This window comes from Myotis myotis, unplaced genomic scaffold (genome assembly GCF_014108235.1).
Source record: "Myotis myotis isolate mMyoMyo1 unplaced genomic scaffold, mMyoMyo1.p scaffold_m19_p_10, whole genome shotgun sequence".
Classification (NCBI taxonomy): Eukaryota; Metazoa; Chordata; class Mammalia; order Chiroptera; family Vespertilionidae; genus Myotis; species Myotis myotis.
Genome location: NW_023416314.1, coordinates 13,602,438 through 13,616,783, shown reverse-complemented (window position 1 = coordinate 13,616,783; position 14,346 = coordinate 13,602,438). Strand labels below are relative to the sequence as shown.

Genomic DNA, 14,346 nt, shown 5'->3' with positions numbered 1-14,346 from the left:
ATGCCTAAGTTTAACGCAGGTTCCTCATTCCAGACACGAGGGCTCTAGATAATGTGTTTCTGTCAATTCAGTGACCCCGAGACCCAAAACTATAATTAACATGCTGCTTCTGCTTCTGTAAACTGCTTTTTTGCAAACCAGGTTCCTCATTCCAAATCATGAGATGTAATCAATACCTTTGTGATCTTTGCCTATATAAGTCTGGCTTTGCCACCATCTCATCACTATGAGATTTGGGAATGACCCCTCATAGTCCTGGATTGCAATAAATGTGACTCTTTAATTCGACTTCTTGAGGTGTCCTTCTGTGATTCGCGGGGTACATTACAACATTAGCAAGAACTTATTTTTCTTTTCTTTTTTTAAAAATATATTTTATTGATTTTTTACAGAAAGAAAGGGAGAGGGATAGAGAGTTAGAAACATCGATGAGAGAGAAACATTGATTAGCTGCCTCCTGCACACTCCCTACTGGGTATGTGCCCGCAACCAAGGTACATGCCCTTGACCGGAATCAAACCTGGGACCCTTGAGTCCGCAGGCCAATGCTCTATCCAGTGAGGCAAATTGGTTAGGGCAAAAACTTCTTTTTCTTGAATCTGAAAGGGCGAGGGCTACACCCTCCATCTTGCCCCGGATCCTCCATTTTTGGGCAGCAGCCATTAGCCATGTGCTCAGCAAGGAGCTTCTTCCCAGAAGCCCAAGCCTCTGCTAGCCCCACCTAGGATTTCTTTAAACTAACCAATGATAATCAAGGGAAGTACACACCATAGACACAACCATATCCTGTGTAACAAGACCCTGAATTGCGCCTGGCCAATCAGCAGGGCCCACAGTCCTCTCTCTGCCCCTTACTCCAACCCCCCTATAAAACCCCTCTCCCCACAGAGCGCTCTCTCTCTCTCTCTCTCTCTCTCTCTCTCTCTCTCTCTCTCTCTCTCTCTCCCTCCTGCTGCTGTATCGGCGAGTGTGGTGGACAGGGAGCTCGAGCTAGCTCGAATAAAGGCTCTTTTGCTTTTGCATCAAACTCGGCTCCCTGATGGTCTTTTGGGGATCCTGAAATCTGGGCTTAACAGAATCCTTCATAAATGGCTTTTTAAAATTCTCCTATTACAGCCAGGTAGGTCAACACATACTCACCCTGCTCTCTAGACTAAAAATCCCCAGGAATTCTGAGTAAATGTCTGACATTTTAGCTAATTGAAGTTGGTGTTGGGGAAACTTTTGAGCATAGTGGCTACAAGCATAACCTTTGGCTGCCTTCACTAATGTGGTTTGAGAGGATTCACAGTGGTGCTGGAAAGTGTGGGCAGAGGGAGGGGAATTTGGAAAACATGTGAAATAGTTTATTAGCCTCGTATGTTTGTGACCTTTCAATGGCAAAATATAAAGAGAACTTTGCAAAATCATATGTTTCAATGAATGAAATAGAATATGAGCATGTAGATAGTAGCAACGCAATCTGTTTAAGACACATTGTAGGGTTGAAAGTTTTCCATTTCACCCATGAATATGTAAGAGAGCCACTGAGGTGGGACCAGGGGAATAAAAAGGAGCAGAAACTTGGAGGTGAGAAATGTAGATTCCAGCACAGCTTTATTTAGAAGGTATGACAATAGAGCACAGGCGATGGACTGTGTAATCGGCAGGAGCCCCACATGAAAGTGGGTGCAATGGGTTTTTGACCACAGAGAATTTGAGAGCAAGCAATATTTGAAGGTCTAACTAACCAGCATTACTCAATAGAAATTTGTAATTGGACACTGTCTAGTAGTTACATTTTAAAAAGCAAAAAGAAGCAGGTAAAATTAATCCTAATAATACATTTTATTGAATCCACAATGTTCCAAATATGATCCTATCAACATGTGGCACTGTACTTCAAGTGCTCAGTGGCCACGTAGGACTATAGGCAGCACAGAAATCGGCCAGGCTTTCGGCACCAGAGAAGTCTAGCAGGCCAGAGGAGGACTAGACTCCCAAAGGCTGATGGAAGCTGGTATGCTAATTGATCATCCACAGGAAATAAAATGTGAGTGGTTAGAAAATTCATTAAAAATATCCACTTTATTTTGCTATCAAAGCTATATAAACTAAAATACCAGTGAAATACTCTTACCTGTCAAAATAGCCAAGGTTTTAAAAAAATTGCAGTTGTTGAAGGTGTGCCATAATTCATATGCTACTATTAGCAGTATAAAGTAGTATAGCATTTTTTGGAAAATAGGTTGCATTTCATGTCAAGAGCTTTGAATAATTTTTTTTTCAAATCCTGAGACTCCACAGCCAAAAAGAAAAGCAATCATTTGTTGAGTGTTTATTATGTAACAGATAATATGCTTAGCACTTCATATATTTAAGTCTTTTCATCCTCACAACAAAACCCTATGAAGTATTTATTTTTATCCAGTTTTAACCCTATAAAAATAAACCAAAGTATGAAAAATTTAGGATTAGTATGTTATAGTAGTGAAATGAAATTTTTGGACTGGATAATTTTTTCTTTGTCTTCCAGAGTTGAAGAATGAATCCATGGACAGAGAGTGGTGTAGCAAAGGTGGAATATTATTGAAGAACAAGTATAGGCTCCCATGTGGGGAGGGGGAGAGTCCCATAGAATGGACTCCCATGTGGGGAGGGGGAAAGGGTCCCACTGAGTTCCTTTTCCCTATGGCTTATAAAGGTTGCAGATCCTGGCGCCTTGATATCCCCTCTGATTGGTCACTATTTCCTTGGACTGGTTACTATAGTAACTCCTGAACTCAAAGGTCAAACACCACATGGGACATGTGATGCCCTCCTCCCTCATTGCTCTTTTCTTTCTGGCTTTCTTCCTTTTTCTTTATTTTGTAAATATAGACCTTTTTGGCTACTTCCAACTCCCTTGTCTTATGTAAATGTGTATCTTACCTGAGCCTGCAACCCAAGCCAGCTTACCTGAGGCCAAAAAGCAGAGCCATATTCCTGCGAACCTGAAATACATGTTTATTGTTGGATGTTATCCGGATTCAGTGCTTGTTTGTTAATATGGCTTAATTGAAGCAACATCAGATTAAGACATGCATTTTTCCATGACATTACATATTATTTACCTAATGTTATGGAGATGTACCTGTACCTTGTGTTATGGAAATGTACCTGTTGCTGCTTCCTTGTCTTATGGAAATGTAACTGCATCTGGCTTCCTTGTGGTATGGAGATGTACCTTCTCCCAATCTGTAGCCTGTGTTTTTCCATGAACCCCAATTCTAAAAATTACCTAAACCTGCCTATATTCCCCTACAATTCCTGTTTCAGTATCATTACTCAAAGAATTAAAAAAAAAAGAAGCTAAGAAAAACTGGGGGAAAAAACCTAAATATCTCATCATCAGGCAGTTATTACTGAAGTGAACACACTTAATGGAGTTGATATGTTTACTGAAGGGTTCTTAAATAATATGTAATGTCATGGAAAATTCATGTCTTAATCTGCTGTTGCTTCAATTAAGCCATATTAACAAACAAGCACTGAATCCGGGTAACACACACCAATAAACATGTATTTCAGGTTCGCAGGAATGTGGCTCTGCTTTTTGGCCTCAGGTAAGCTGGCTTGGGTTGCAAGCTCAGGTTCGATGCACTGTATTCATTTTTGGAGCCCAGGTTGAAGGGGCAACTACTACCAGAGGGAAGCTCTTTTCATGGCTGACTCCTGGCGCGGAAGAGGACAAGAGGGCAAGAGGGCACAGCACATTTTAAGTATCTGTCTGTTTCATGTTTGCTAACTTCTCATTGGCCAAGGCAAGACACATGGCTGAGCCTGAAGTCGAAGGGTGGGGAGGTATCCTCTGCCTGCCCTGAGAATGTGGCGAGAACGTGACTGTATAGTTCTATTGCAGGGGAATAAAGAATTGGTACCAATACTTCAGTGAACTACAGTCTGACGTCTATGATTGTCCTTCACATCCCTCCCATTCGAACATCCCCAGAATCTCACACCGGGATGGCATCAGGCTAGAAAGATAGCATCGCGGGATCTACGTCAGCTCCAGATGTGATTCCTCTCAAGCCAGAGACCTTTGAACTAAAAAGACAAGTTATCTTACCCCCTCCCACATCAACATACAAAAGTGGAACAGAAACAAGGTGACCACAATAAACACCCCCATTCTAATTGGAGAAGAACGAGGAGCATCTTACAGCCATGGGTTTATAGCAACTATGAAATCCCTGTAGGCAAAATTTGGTGGCTTCCTTTACCTTGGGGAAAGGGAATGTTCTTGGATTAGACCCATTACTGTTCCCTGGGAGTAAGCCCCCGGACCCCAGTCTGAGTTTTTCCCCAGACTCTTGGTCCCACTCTTTGGCAAGTCCATCTTTGCCCACCGTCCTCCTTGGCCAAGTCTAAAGACAGCATGGGGTAGTATGCCCAATTTGGTGGCTAAACAACCTTCTCAGCTTGCTTCCTGCCGGAAGGAAGTTGGGGGAAGGGGAGCCAGAGGCATTTTTATATCTCAAAGAGTCACAGTTACTTTTGGTTCAAGCGGACACAAATTTCCTCAATACAATTTTTCACCCCGCAAATCCTAGGGTTTCTGGGCTCTGTTTATTCACACCCAGTTCTGTCTGCAAACCAACCATGAGTTTTTCCCTGAACTCTTCTCTTAAAGTAGCTTTTCAAATGCAATGAGCAACAACCCCCTTGCTCTGTCAACATTGCGCCTTTAAACTAGCTTGCTCCTTATCCCACCTTACTGGGTCCATTTTCTGTCTTTTGGTTTATTGCAAGTAACCGTGATAGCAATGTTTCACTGTATATAACATGGATTAACATTTTCAATCCCCCTTTAAACAATTTCTTCCTTGCCTGCTCCTGGGTCCCAGAGCCAATGGCACACATGTTGGGGTTTGTTGTGGCAGCACCCCACTTCTAGTAATAATTTCCAGTCTTATTCAGTGATTGCCACAGTAGTGCTCTGCAACAAATAAAATCTCACAGACGTGCAGCATTAAACATGTGTTCCTCGTTAATGTGGGTTGATGGGTTTGGCTCAGCTTCCAGCTGAGTACCAGTTGGCTGGGCTCTTGGTTTACCCCACTTGTGATAGTTTTGCAACTGGCTGTGTGAACTCTTCTCATTATAGGCAACGACACCAGCACAACCCAAGCTCTGCTTGCATCATGTTGCATTAATTATGCTTTTTATTCTGTAGTTCTGATGCCTCGATATCTTGGGGCCTCGCTGCTGGAAGGACTGTCCCTCCCAGGACCAGCTAATTCCTAGAGGTGGCAAACCACTAGCCTTCCAAGAGTGCCCCTTTCATATGCAAACTAAGTCAGAGGCTATCCCCCAACCTTCACCTTTATATCAATATATAAATATGCATTCCAGGCCAATATTCCCCTGATCTGGTCACCCCAGGGGCTGAACCAGACAGCTAGGGACAGCCCCTATACCACAGAGCCCATTGAAATGATTCAGTAGCTGATCCTGTTTGCCCTGCCTCACCCATTCCCTCCCAGGGAAACCATAATAAAGCTCTTACCCACATTTCCCCCCCCCGCCCCTCTGTCTCCTGACCCACCCTGGTACTTCCCTGTGTGGCCCGTGTTATGGCATGTCCCTTCTCTTGCCATCTGTAAGTATAACAAACTTTCTTTACAAAAGCCCTTATGTCCTGATCTGTTGGCCTTTTCATACCTAAATAATGAAACCTACTTTTTTTTTTTTTAATATATTTTATTGATATTTTTACAGAGAGGAAGGGAGAGGGATAGAGAGTTAGAAACATCGATGAGAGAGAAACGTCGATCAGCTGCCTCCTGCACACCCCCTACTGGGGATGTGCCCGCAACCAAGGTACATGCCCTTGACCGGAATCGAACCTGGGACCTTTCAGTCCGCAGGCTGACGCTCTATCCACTGAGCCAAACCAGTCAGGGCGAAACCTACTTTTTTTAATTAAAAATTTTTAGTATTGCCCTAGCCGGTTTGGCTCGGTGGATAGAGCATCGGCCTGAGGACTGAAAGGTCCCAGGTTCGATTCCGGTCAAGGGCATGTACCTTGGTTGCGGGCACATCCCCAGTAGGGGGTGTGCAGGAGGCAGCTGATTGACGTTTCTCTCTCATCGATGTTTCTAACTCTTTATCTCTCTCCCTTCTTCTCTGTAAAAAATCAATAAAATATAAAATAAAATAAAATAAAATAAAAATTTTTAGTATCGACATAATTGCAGTGTCCCCCTTTTCCCCACCCTTAACCCAGCTCCACCCCAGCCCCTCGCCCTCCCTTGGCCTTCACCAAACTATTGCCTGTGTCCATGGGGGTATACATATATGTTCTTTAGCTAATCCCAAAATATCTCCCTACTAATATTCTTTTGACCAACTTAAGTCATGTAAGCCCAGTATTGAGGTGTGGGGAAGTACTTTTTGACCACCAGCTTGGCAAATGTGAGTGCATATTTCCATTAGAAAGCAGAGAAGGATTGGAGACTGTTCACTGGAGTGGTGAGAGTGTGGAGGTAACATTCTGTAACTGTGGATTGCTGGGAGCCGGTCCATCCTTGCTGTTTCAAGGGACCTGGCATATATGGCATTCTGTTCTTAATGTTTGCTCACCTTCTTGGCACTATGTGTTTTAACCAAGGTCACCTCTCTGAGAAAGGTTGTTTCCCCAGGTAGGGATTTTCCCCTGAAGTTAGGGAGGGAATAAAACCTCTTAACTAAGTGCCAGGCGGGTAATTAATCACTTTAACTACGAACAATCATGCTTAAGCTACATAATCTTTACTCCCTGGAATGAAGATAAGAAACGCCCTAACCTTTGGAATAGAGACTGATAGGATTGGAATCAACTGGTATAAATACAGATGTAACAAGACAACAGGACACAGAACCTAGACACAGAACCTACACAGAACCTAGAGACAGAAGAACTTTGCTGGAGAGAACATGGCAAAAGATCCTGGACAGAAACTGGCCACAGAACTTAGAGACAGAACCTAGTGAGAGAACCTGGCTGAAGAACCTAGAGACAGAACCTGGCTACAGAACCTGGATAGAACATGGCAAGAGAACCTGACTAGAACCTGGTGACTGAACCTGGCAAAAGATCCTGGACAGGACCTGGCTACAGAACTTGGTTGGAGAACCTAGCCAGAACCTGGCTGAAGAACCTGGCTACAGAATCTGGTGACCGAACCTGGATGGAGAACCTGGAGAACCTGGCTGGAGAACCTAGCAAGAGAACATGGACACAGAACCTGGCTGGAGATCCTGACCAGAACTTCGCTGGAGATCCTAACCAGAACTTGGCTAGAGATCCTGGCTAGGCTGCTGATCAACTAAACGCTGTCTCCGTGTCATTCCTTCTTCGCCGACTCCGTCCACACCTTTGGGGACCCCTGGACCTGCTGGGGTTGGACCCCAACAGTGTATATATAACTCCATTGGAGGAGAGTAGGGATTTGGGTCCAAATAATTTAATCTGCCACACTGTATGTATGTATGTAAATGATGTTATCTCAAAAGATTGAGATCTGAATATGATTTCAAATATGTCAAACAGAATCTATGCAGAGAAAGAAGTCTTGAAGGAAAGACATTGAAACGTTAATAGGATATATCTTTGGGTGCTAGGACTGTGAAAGATTAAAAAGTATTCCTTCTTCTATTTTACAAATTGTGTTTTATGAGAATATACTCATTTCATACTTTAAAACAGGCTCTATTAATTTGAAGAGGAGTCTTCTAAGTATTAAACTACAATTGTTGGAATATCAACAATAGGACCAGTAGTGGTCCTAAAAGCATGTGCAAGGAGGATTCGTTTCTGATCCTGTGAGGACAGAAAGATTTCCAGAGTCTCGAACCCCAGGAATTGACATGGCTTGTCCTCTTTTTTTTGGTTATTAAAAGTATGGTGCACAGGTCGCCAGCATTGGCATCACCTGGGCACTTGTTAGAAATGCACGGTCCAATCTTCATCCCAGAATTACTTAATCCGATCTGCATTTTAAGAGATTTATCCAGGTGGTTTGTATGCAGGTTAAAATTTGATATGCATTAATCTATTCCACACTGTTATAACATCATTTAAAGTAAACACATTTTTTCTTTACGATTAAAAAGGAATTATTATTTTAAAATGAACAAAATGGGCAGATAGTGGAATAGATGGGCAAAACAATTGGCTGGTCCAGTGACAAAGAACCAACAATATTTGCACAGTAAAATGAATTATTCAGTCTGGAATAGTTATTGATTGCCCGTTTGATGTGGGGCACTGTTCCAGGTGGAATAGCATCTCCTCTCTCCAATTATAAGACAGAACTGTAATTCTGGGATGTGTTAGTAGAATGTTAACAGGTGTCATACTGTATTAGTTTCCCGTGGCTGCTGTTACATATAGGCACAAACTGGGTTCCTGAACACAACACAAATTTATTATTTTAATTTATTATTTTACTGTTCTGGTGGCGGAAAGTCTGAAATGGGTCTCACTGGCTAACATCAAGGTGTCAGCAGCAGGGCTGGGTCCCTTGGAGAAGCTCTAGGGGAGAAGCTGTTCCCTTCCCTCTCCCACTACAGGCTGCTTGCATTTCTCTGCCTCATTCCATCTTCAAATCCAGCAATGGCCAGTAGTGTTTCTCTTGCTGCATTGCTCTTAAGTCAACTCTCTTCTGCCTTCAATTCCATTTCTAATAACCTTTGTAATTGCACTGGGCTCACCCAGCTAATCCAGGATCACCTCCCTATTTTTTTTAAAATATATTTTATTGATTTTTTACAGACAGGAAGGGAGAGGGATAGAGAGTTAGAAACATCGATCAGCTGCCTCCTGCACACCCCATACTGGGGATGTGCCTGCAATCAAGGTACATGCCCTTGATTGGAATCGAACCTGGAACCTTCAGTCTGCAGGCCAACGCTCTATCCACTGAGCCAAACTGGTTAGGTCTCACCTCCCTATTTTAAGGTCGGCTGATTAGCAACGTTAAGTCCATCTGCCATATAAGGTTCCAGGATAAGAACACGGACATCGTTGGGAGGCTGTTATTCTGCCCAGCACACCCGTGAACTAGAGATTTAGTGGGCACATGAATCTGCAAATAACATGTCCTTCTGGGAACTTTGCTCTGTACAGTAGCATAGTAAAGGCTCTGAGAAATCTTGAAGCGAAGAAGCCTATTTAACTTGGCCCAACCCGGGAACTCTTCTTTTATGTGCACATTTCATGAAGCTGAGCCAGAGAAATATGCAGAAATTCAGAGTAAATGAAAGAACTGGTTTCGGCCCTAGAGGAGTTGAAGAAAGCTTTTCATTTTATAAATTCGTGTATTGCAACTTAATCCTGGCTTCATTCCTGCTGAGGGCATGCAGGGCAGAGAGTGAGAACATCTGTGGAAACTAGAGGCCCTACTTCCCAGGCTTCTGCTCCATTATAAGGCAACCTCGAGGGCAGCAGTGGTGGTGGGAGTCTATGCCGATTTCCATTTTTACCAGGGACATGTTGTGGTATTATGAATAATAATAATAAAAAATCTGTCCAGGCCACTTTCCTAATCTCTATCACTCTGCTTCTCACTTGTAAAATTGGGTTAATGGGAACCCCTTTCATCCAATACCACTGTGGGGCTTTAATTAATGTTAAAATGCTTTTTGGCATCTACATGCAGAAAGAGTTATTACAATTCAGTGCCAGATATTATGATGGTAATGAGGACTAGCTCACCAATGTTTCATTACATGTGCAGCTTTTTTCAGCAATTTACTACATAAACCATCATACAGTATTATCTCTAGAGCCAGACTAGCCAGCTTCTTTCATCTTTTGGATAGTTCATGTGGAAACCAAGAAATATAAACTAGAGGAAGCTGTGTCTTGTAAAAAAAAAAAAAAAAAAAAAAATCCCAGAAGGCATTTGTTTTATGTGGTGAGCACAATGATTGCTTGCAATAAAGAAGCCTAGGAAGGCCTCCCTTGTTCTAAGATTATTCATGCAGCAATTATGCTATTGATGGCAACCTGTTTTTATGATAATATATTGTAAGCTATTCTGAAGCCACTCAACAAAGCATAGTAGAACGCTTGCAATCTTACTCAGGACCTCTTTAGTAAGATACCTATTCATGTCCTTGATTAGAAAAAGCTAAAGAATATAGGCATTTAAAAAAATAGATAAAGTACAGATCAGTTGTAATCTTCAATGAATTGGGACTTGTAATTTTCAAGTGAAGAATCACAAAAGAGAGAAATTATTGGGTACCCTGACTTACATTTTTGATGATCTTATTTATCTTAGTACAAATGCTTTCCATGAGTCCCTAAATTGTGTGCCTGACACAAAGGAAGGGGACCTATTTAGTTTAGAATTGGACAAGAACAAAGGGTTTCCTTACATTTGTTTTTGTATTGCTGCGGGTTTTCAAGCTGACCTTGAACCACATGGGTTTGAACTGCACAGGTTTCACATATCGGCAGAATTTTTTGGATAAATATAGTCATCATTCCCTTTTATATCCTTGGGTTTCGCATCTGCAGCTTCAACCAACCACATATCAAAAACAGTATTTTTGAACTTCCAACTGTAGTTTCCCAACTGCAGGTTCCTAGCTTTGGATCAAAAATACTGTTTTCAAATCCACAGTTGGTTGAATTCTTGGATGTGAAGGGCTGACTGTAGATCAAAAGTTAAACCTAAAGTATTTTTACTGCAGGAGGTCAGTGCTACTAATCCCCAGGTTGATCAAGGGTCTACTGTATTCTTATTTCAAGTGCGTATTATTAAGTTCTTTTAGGTTTTTGGTTTTGCAGGGTTTGTGACACATTCATGCATTTTAATTTAAAATAGTTATTGTGATTGTTTTGCTGAGGTAAATCTTTATGAAAAGAAAGTCAAGCGCTTCAGGCTGCCCTCCGCTGGTGCGTTTGCCGGCTCTGTTATGGCGACTCGCAGCCCCAGCGTTGTGATTAGTGATGAAGAACCAGGTTATGAACTAGATTTGTTTTGTATACCTAATCATTACGTGGAGGATTTGGAAAAGGTGTTTATTCCTCATGGACTAATTATGGGCAGGACCGAGAGGATTGCCCGAGAGGTGATGAAGGAGATGGGAGGCCATCACATTGTAGCCCTCTGCGTGCTCAGAAGGGGCTATAAATTCTTTGCTGACCTGCTGGAGTACATCAAAGCTCTGAACAGAAATAGTGATAGATCCATTCCTATGACTCTAGATTTTATCAGACTGAAGAGCTACTGTAATGACCAATCAACAGGGGACATAAAAGTGATTGGTGGAGGCCGAAACCGGTTTGGCTCAGTGGATAGAGCGTCGGCCTGCGGACTGAAAGGTCCCAGGTTCGATTCCGGTCAAGGGCATGTACCTGGGTTGCGGGCATATCCCCAGTAGGAGATGTGCAGGAGGCAGCTGATCGATGTTTCTCTCTCATCGATGTTTCTAACTCTCTATCTCTCTCCCTTCCTCTCTGTAAAAAATCAATAAAATATATTTAAAAAAAAAAAGTGATTGGTGGAGATGATCTCTCAACTATAACTGGAAAGAATGTCTTTTTTAAAAAACATATATTTTATTGATTTTTTACAGAGAGGAAGGGAGAGGGATAGAGAATTAGAAACATTGAAGAGAGAGAAACATCAATCAGCTGCCTCCTGCACAACCTCTACTGGGGATGTGCCTGCAACCAAGGTACATGCCCTTGACCGGAGTCAAACCTGGGACCCTTGAGTCCTCAGGCCAACACTCTATCCACTGAGCCAAACTGGTTAGGGCTGGAAAGAATGTCTTGATTGTTGAAGATATAATTGACACTGGCAAACAATGCAAACCTTGCTTTCCTTGGTCAAGCAGCATAATCCGAAGATGGTCAAGGTTGCAAACTTGCTGGTAAAAAGGACCCCTCGAAGTGTTGGATGTAGACCAGACTTTGTTGGACTTCAAATTCCAGACAAGTTTGTTGTAGGATATGCCCTTGACTATAATGAATACTTCAGGGATTTGAACCATGTGTGTGTTTTAGTGAAACCGGGAAAGCAAAATACAAAGCCCAAGATGAGAATTCAAGTTGAGTTTGGAAACATCTAGAGTCCTATTGAAATCACCAGTAAAGTGATCAAATGTGCTAGTTCTGTGGCCAGCTGCTTAGTAGAGCTTATTGCATGTATCTTCTAAGAATTTTATCTGTTTTGTAATTTAGAAGTGTCAGTTGCTTCATTCCTGAACTCTGTATTTGCACTATGAGCCTAAGACTATCAGTTTCCTTTGGGTGAATTGTTATTTGACTTGTGAATGAAAAATCTCTTAAACCACACCGCTATTGAATGAAAATATTGAAACTGTATTTGTAAGAAACATTTAAAGAGAATATATATTGGTTTTTAATTGGTATTTTAATTTTTATATATTCAGCAAAGTACAGAAGTGATTGAATATTGTTAATTATACCACTGTGTGTTTAGAAAAGTAAAAAGCAGTCAGGTTTTGTATCTAAGATAGCACCTAAGAGATATTGTTATATTAGATAAACCATATGTCCTGGAATTATTTAAGTAATTTTCAGTATTATTAACTGTATTTTCCTGCTTATTCACATTATTTTCGGTGAATCTTTGTCAACAGTTCCTTTTAAATACAAATCAATAAATTCCAGAATAACATTACCACTTTTTGAGTTCATCAGTGTAAAAATCCTTAAAATAAAGGCTGTCTCTTTAAAAGAAAAAAAAAGAAAGTCAAAATAAATATTAAAAGAAGATGTGTGACCTGATCTTAAAGAGGTTGCTTAAATCTCAGACTTGTTTCACTAAAGTTTTGTTACAACTTTATTTATTTATTTTTAAAAATATGTTTTTGTTAATTTCAGAGAGAAGAAGGGAGAAGGAGAGAGAGATAGAAACATCAATGATAAAAGAGAATCACAGATCAGCTACCTACTGCATCCCTCTAATGGGGATCGAGCCCACAACCTGAGCATGTGCCCTGACTGGGAATCAAACTGTGACCTCCTGGTTCATAGGTCAATACTTAACAACTGAGCCACACTGGTCAGGCTTGTTACAACTTTAAATTGAGTTTCTATCCACATGGACAGAGTGAAAAATGTCTCAATGAGCATCTCTTACATGTTGTCATCTATTTTTCACAATCTGCAAAACTGAATATAAAATTTATTGTACAAAATATGCCTTTATCCCCAATAGGAGGATTTTTTTCCTTATTTGTTTTCTCCCCATTTCATTTTGCTTTGTAGGTATAATTTTGGTAAATGATTTGAAGATGGGTAAAGAAAATGTTGGCTGAAGCTGATACAGCAAGCATCCTCCCTTCCAAGATCTTAGTTTTCTTTATAAGCTGGGTTGCAAAAATAATTAGTAAAATAAAATTTAAAAATATGTGTATAAATCAGGGTAAAGGAATATGTATAGAGAAAAGTAAAATGAAACCGTGTGAGATCACACTTAAAATGCACCTTACTATTGTAACATACACACAATCAAGCTAACTGGTATACACACATTTGTTTCTATATTTTTTAGCAGCCCATGAAATGAGGGAAAAATCACTTCTAACGAGAATCTCTTGAAGATAAAGGAAAATCTGTTATTTAGCTGGAGGCTATTTCCAATGATGAGGCTAGAGGAGAAAATGAAACTCTGTATCTTTCTCTGTCTGTCTGTCTGTCTGTCTGTCTCTCTTGTGTCTCTCTCTGCCTGACTGTCTTTGTCTCTCTCTCATTCTGGGATTGAGGATGAGTTGAATTCTCTGATATTAAGGGTACCTCTGATACAACTCTATTGCTCTCTGAATTGGGCTGTTCAAAGAACAGAATTTTAAAAGCCACACATCTCTGATATTTTCAGAAAGGTGGGGAGTGATGTAGCTGATCTTCTGAAAATATCAGATGATACAACATAATTTTATTTTTAGCTCAGAAATGCAACTGTGGGACTTTTAAATAAAATCCAACACATTTTGTTGGAGAGGCTAAACCAGTCACGACCAGCTGGCACTGCACAAAACTGAAAGTCACCACAAAGGGAATTATCAGGGAAGACAGAGAGCGAAGGGAAAGTCCTCAGACAGTCACTCTGGGCTGACTGGTTTGCCCAGTGGTAGAGGGCTGTGTGTGTGCTTATATAATGAATCCAGGGATTTCCACCATCAATTACTACGGGTGAAAGCCACTCTTGATTTTGAACGCTCACATGTCCGGGTGCCTCAGAGATGTGAAATCTTGTCCCGGCTCTGTCACCAACTCTCTCTGTGATCCTGAGATAGCTACTTCCCCATTTCTCAGTCTGTTCCCTCTCAATGCAATGTGAATTGGACTAGATACCCTTC

The 14,346-nt window shown here is 41.2% G+C and overlaps 1 pseudogene; it reads left to right on the top strand.

Moving 5' to 3' along the window:
* The first annotated feature begins 10,929 nt into the window (after window positions 1–10,929).
* Window positions 10,930–12,090, top strand: LOC118664126 (annotated as a pseudogene).
* Window positions 12,091–14,346: the final 2,256 nt, after the last annotated feature.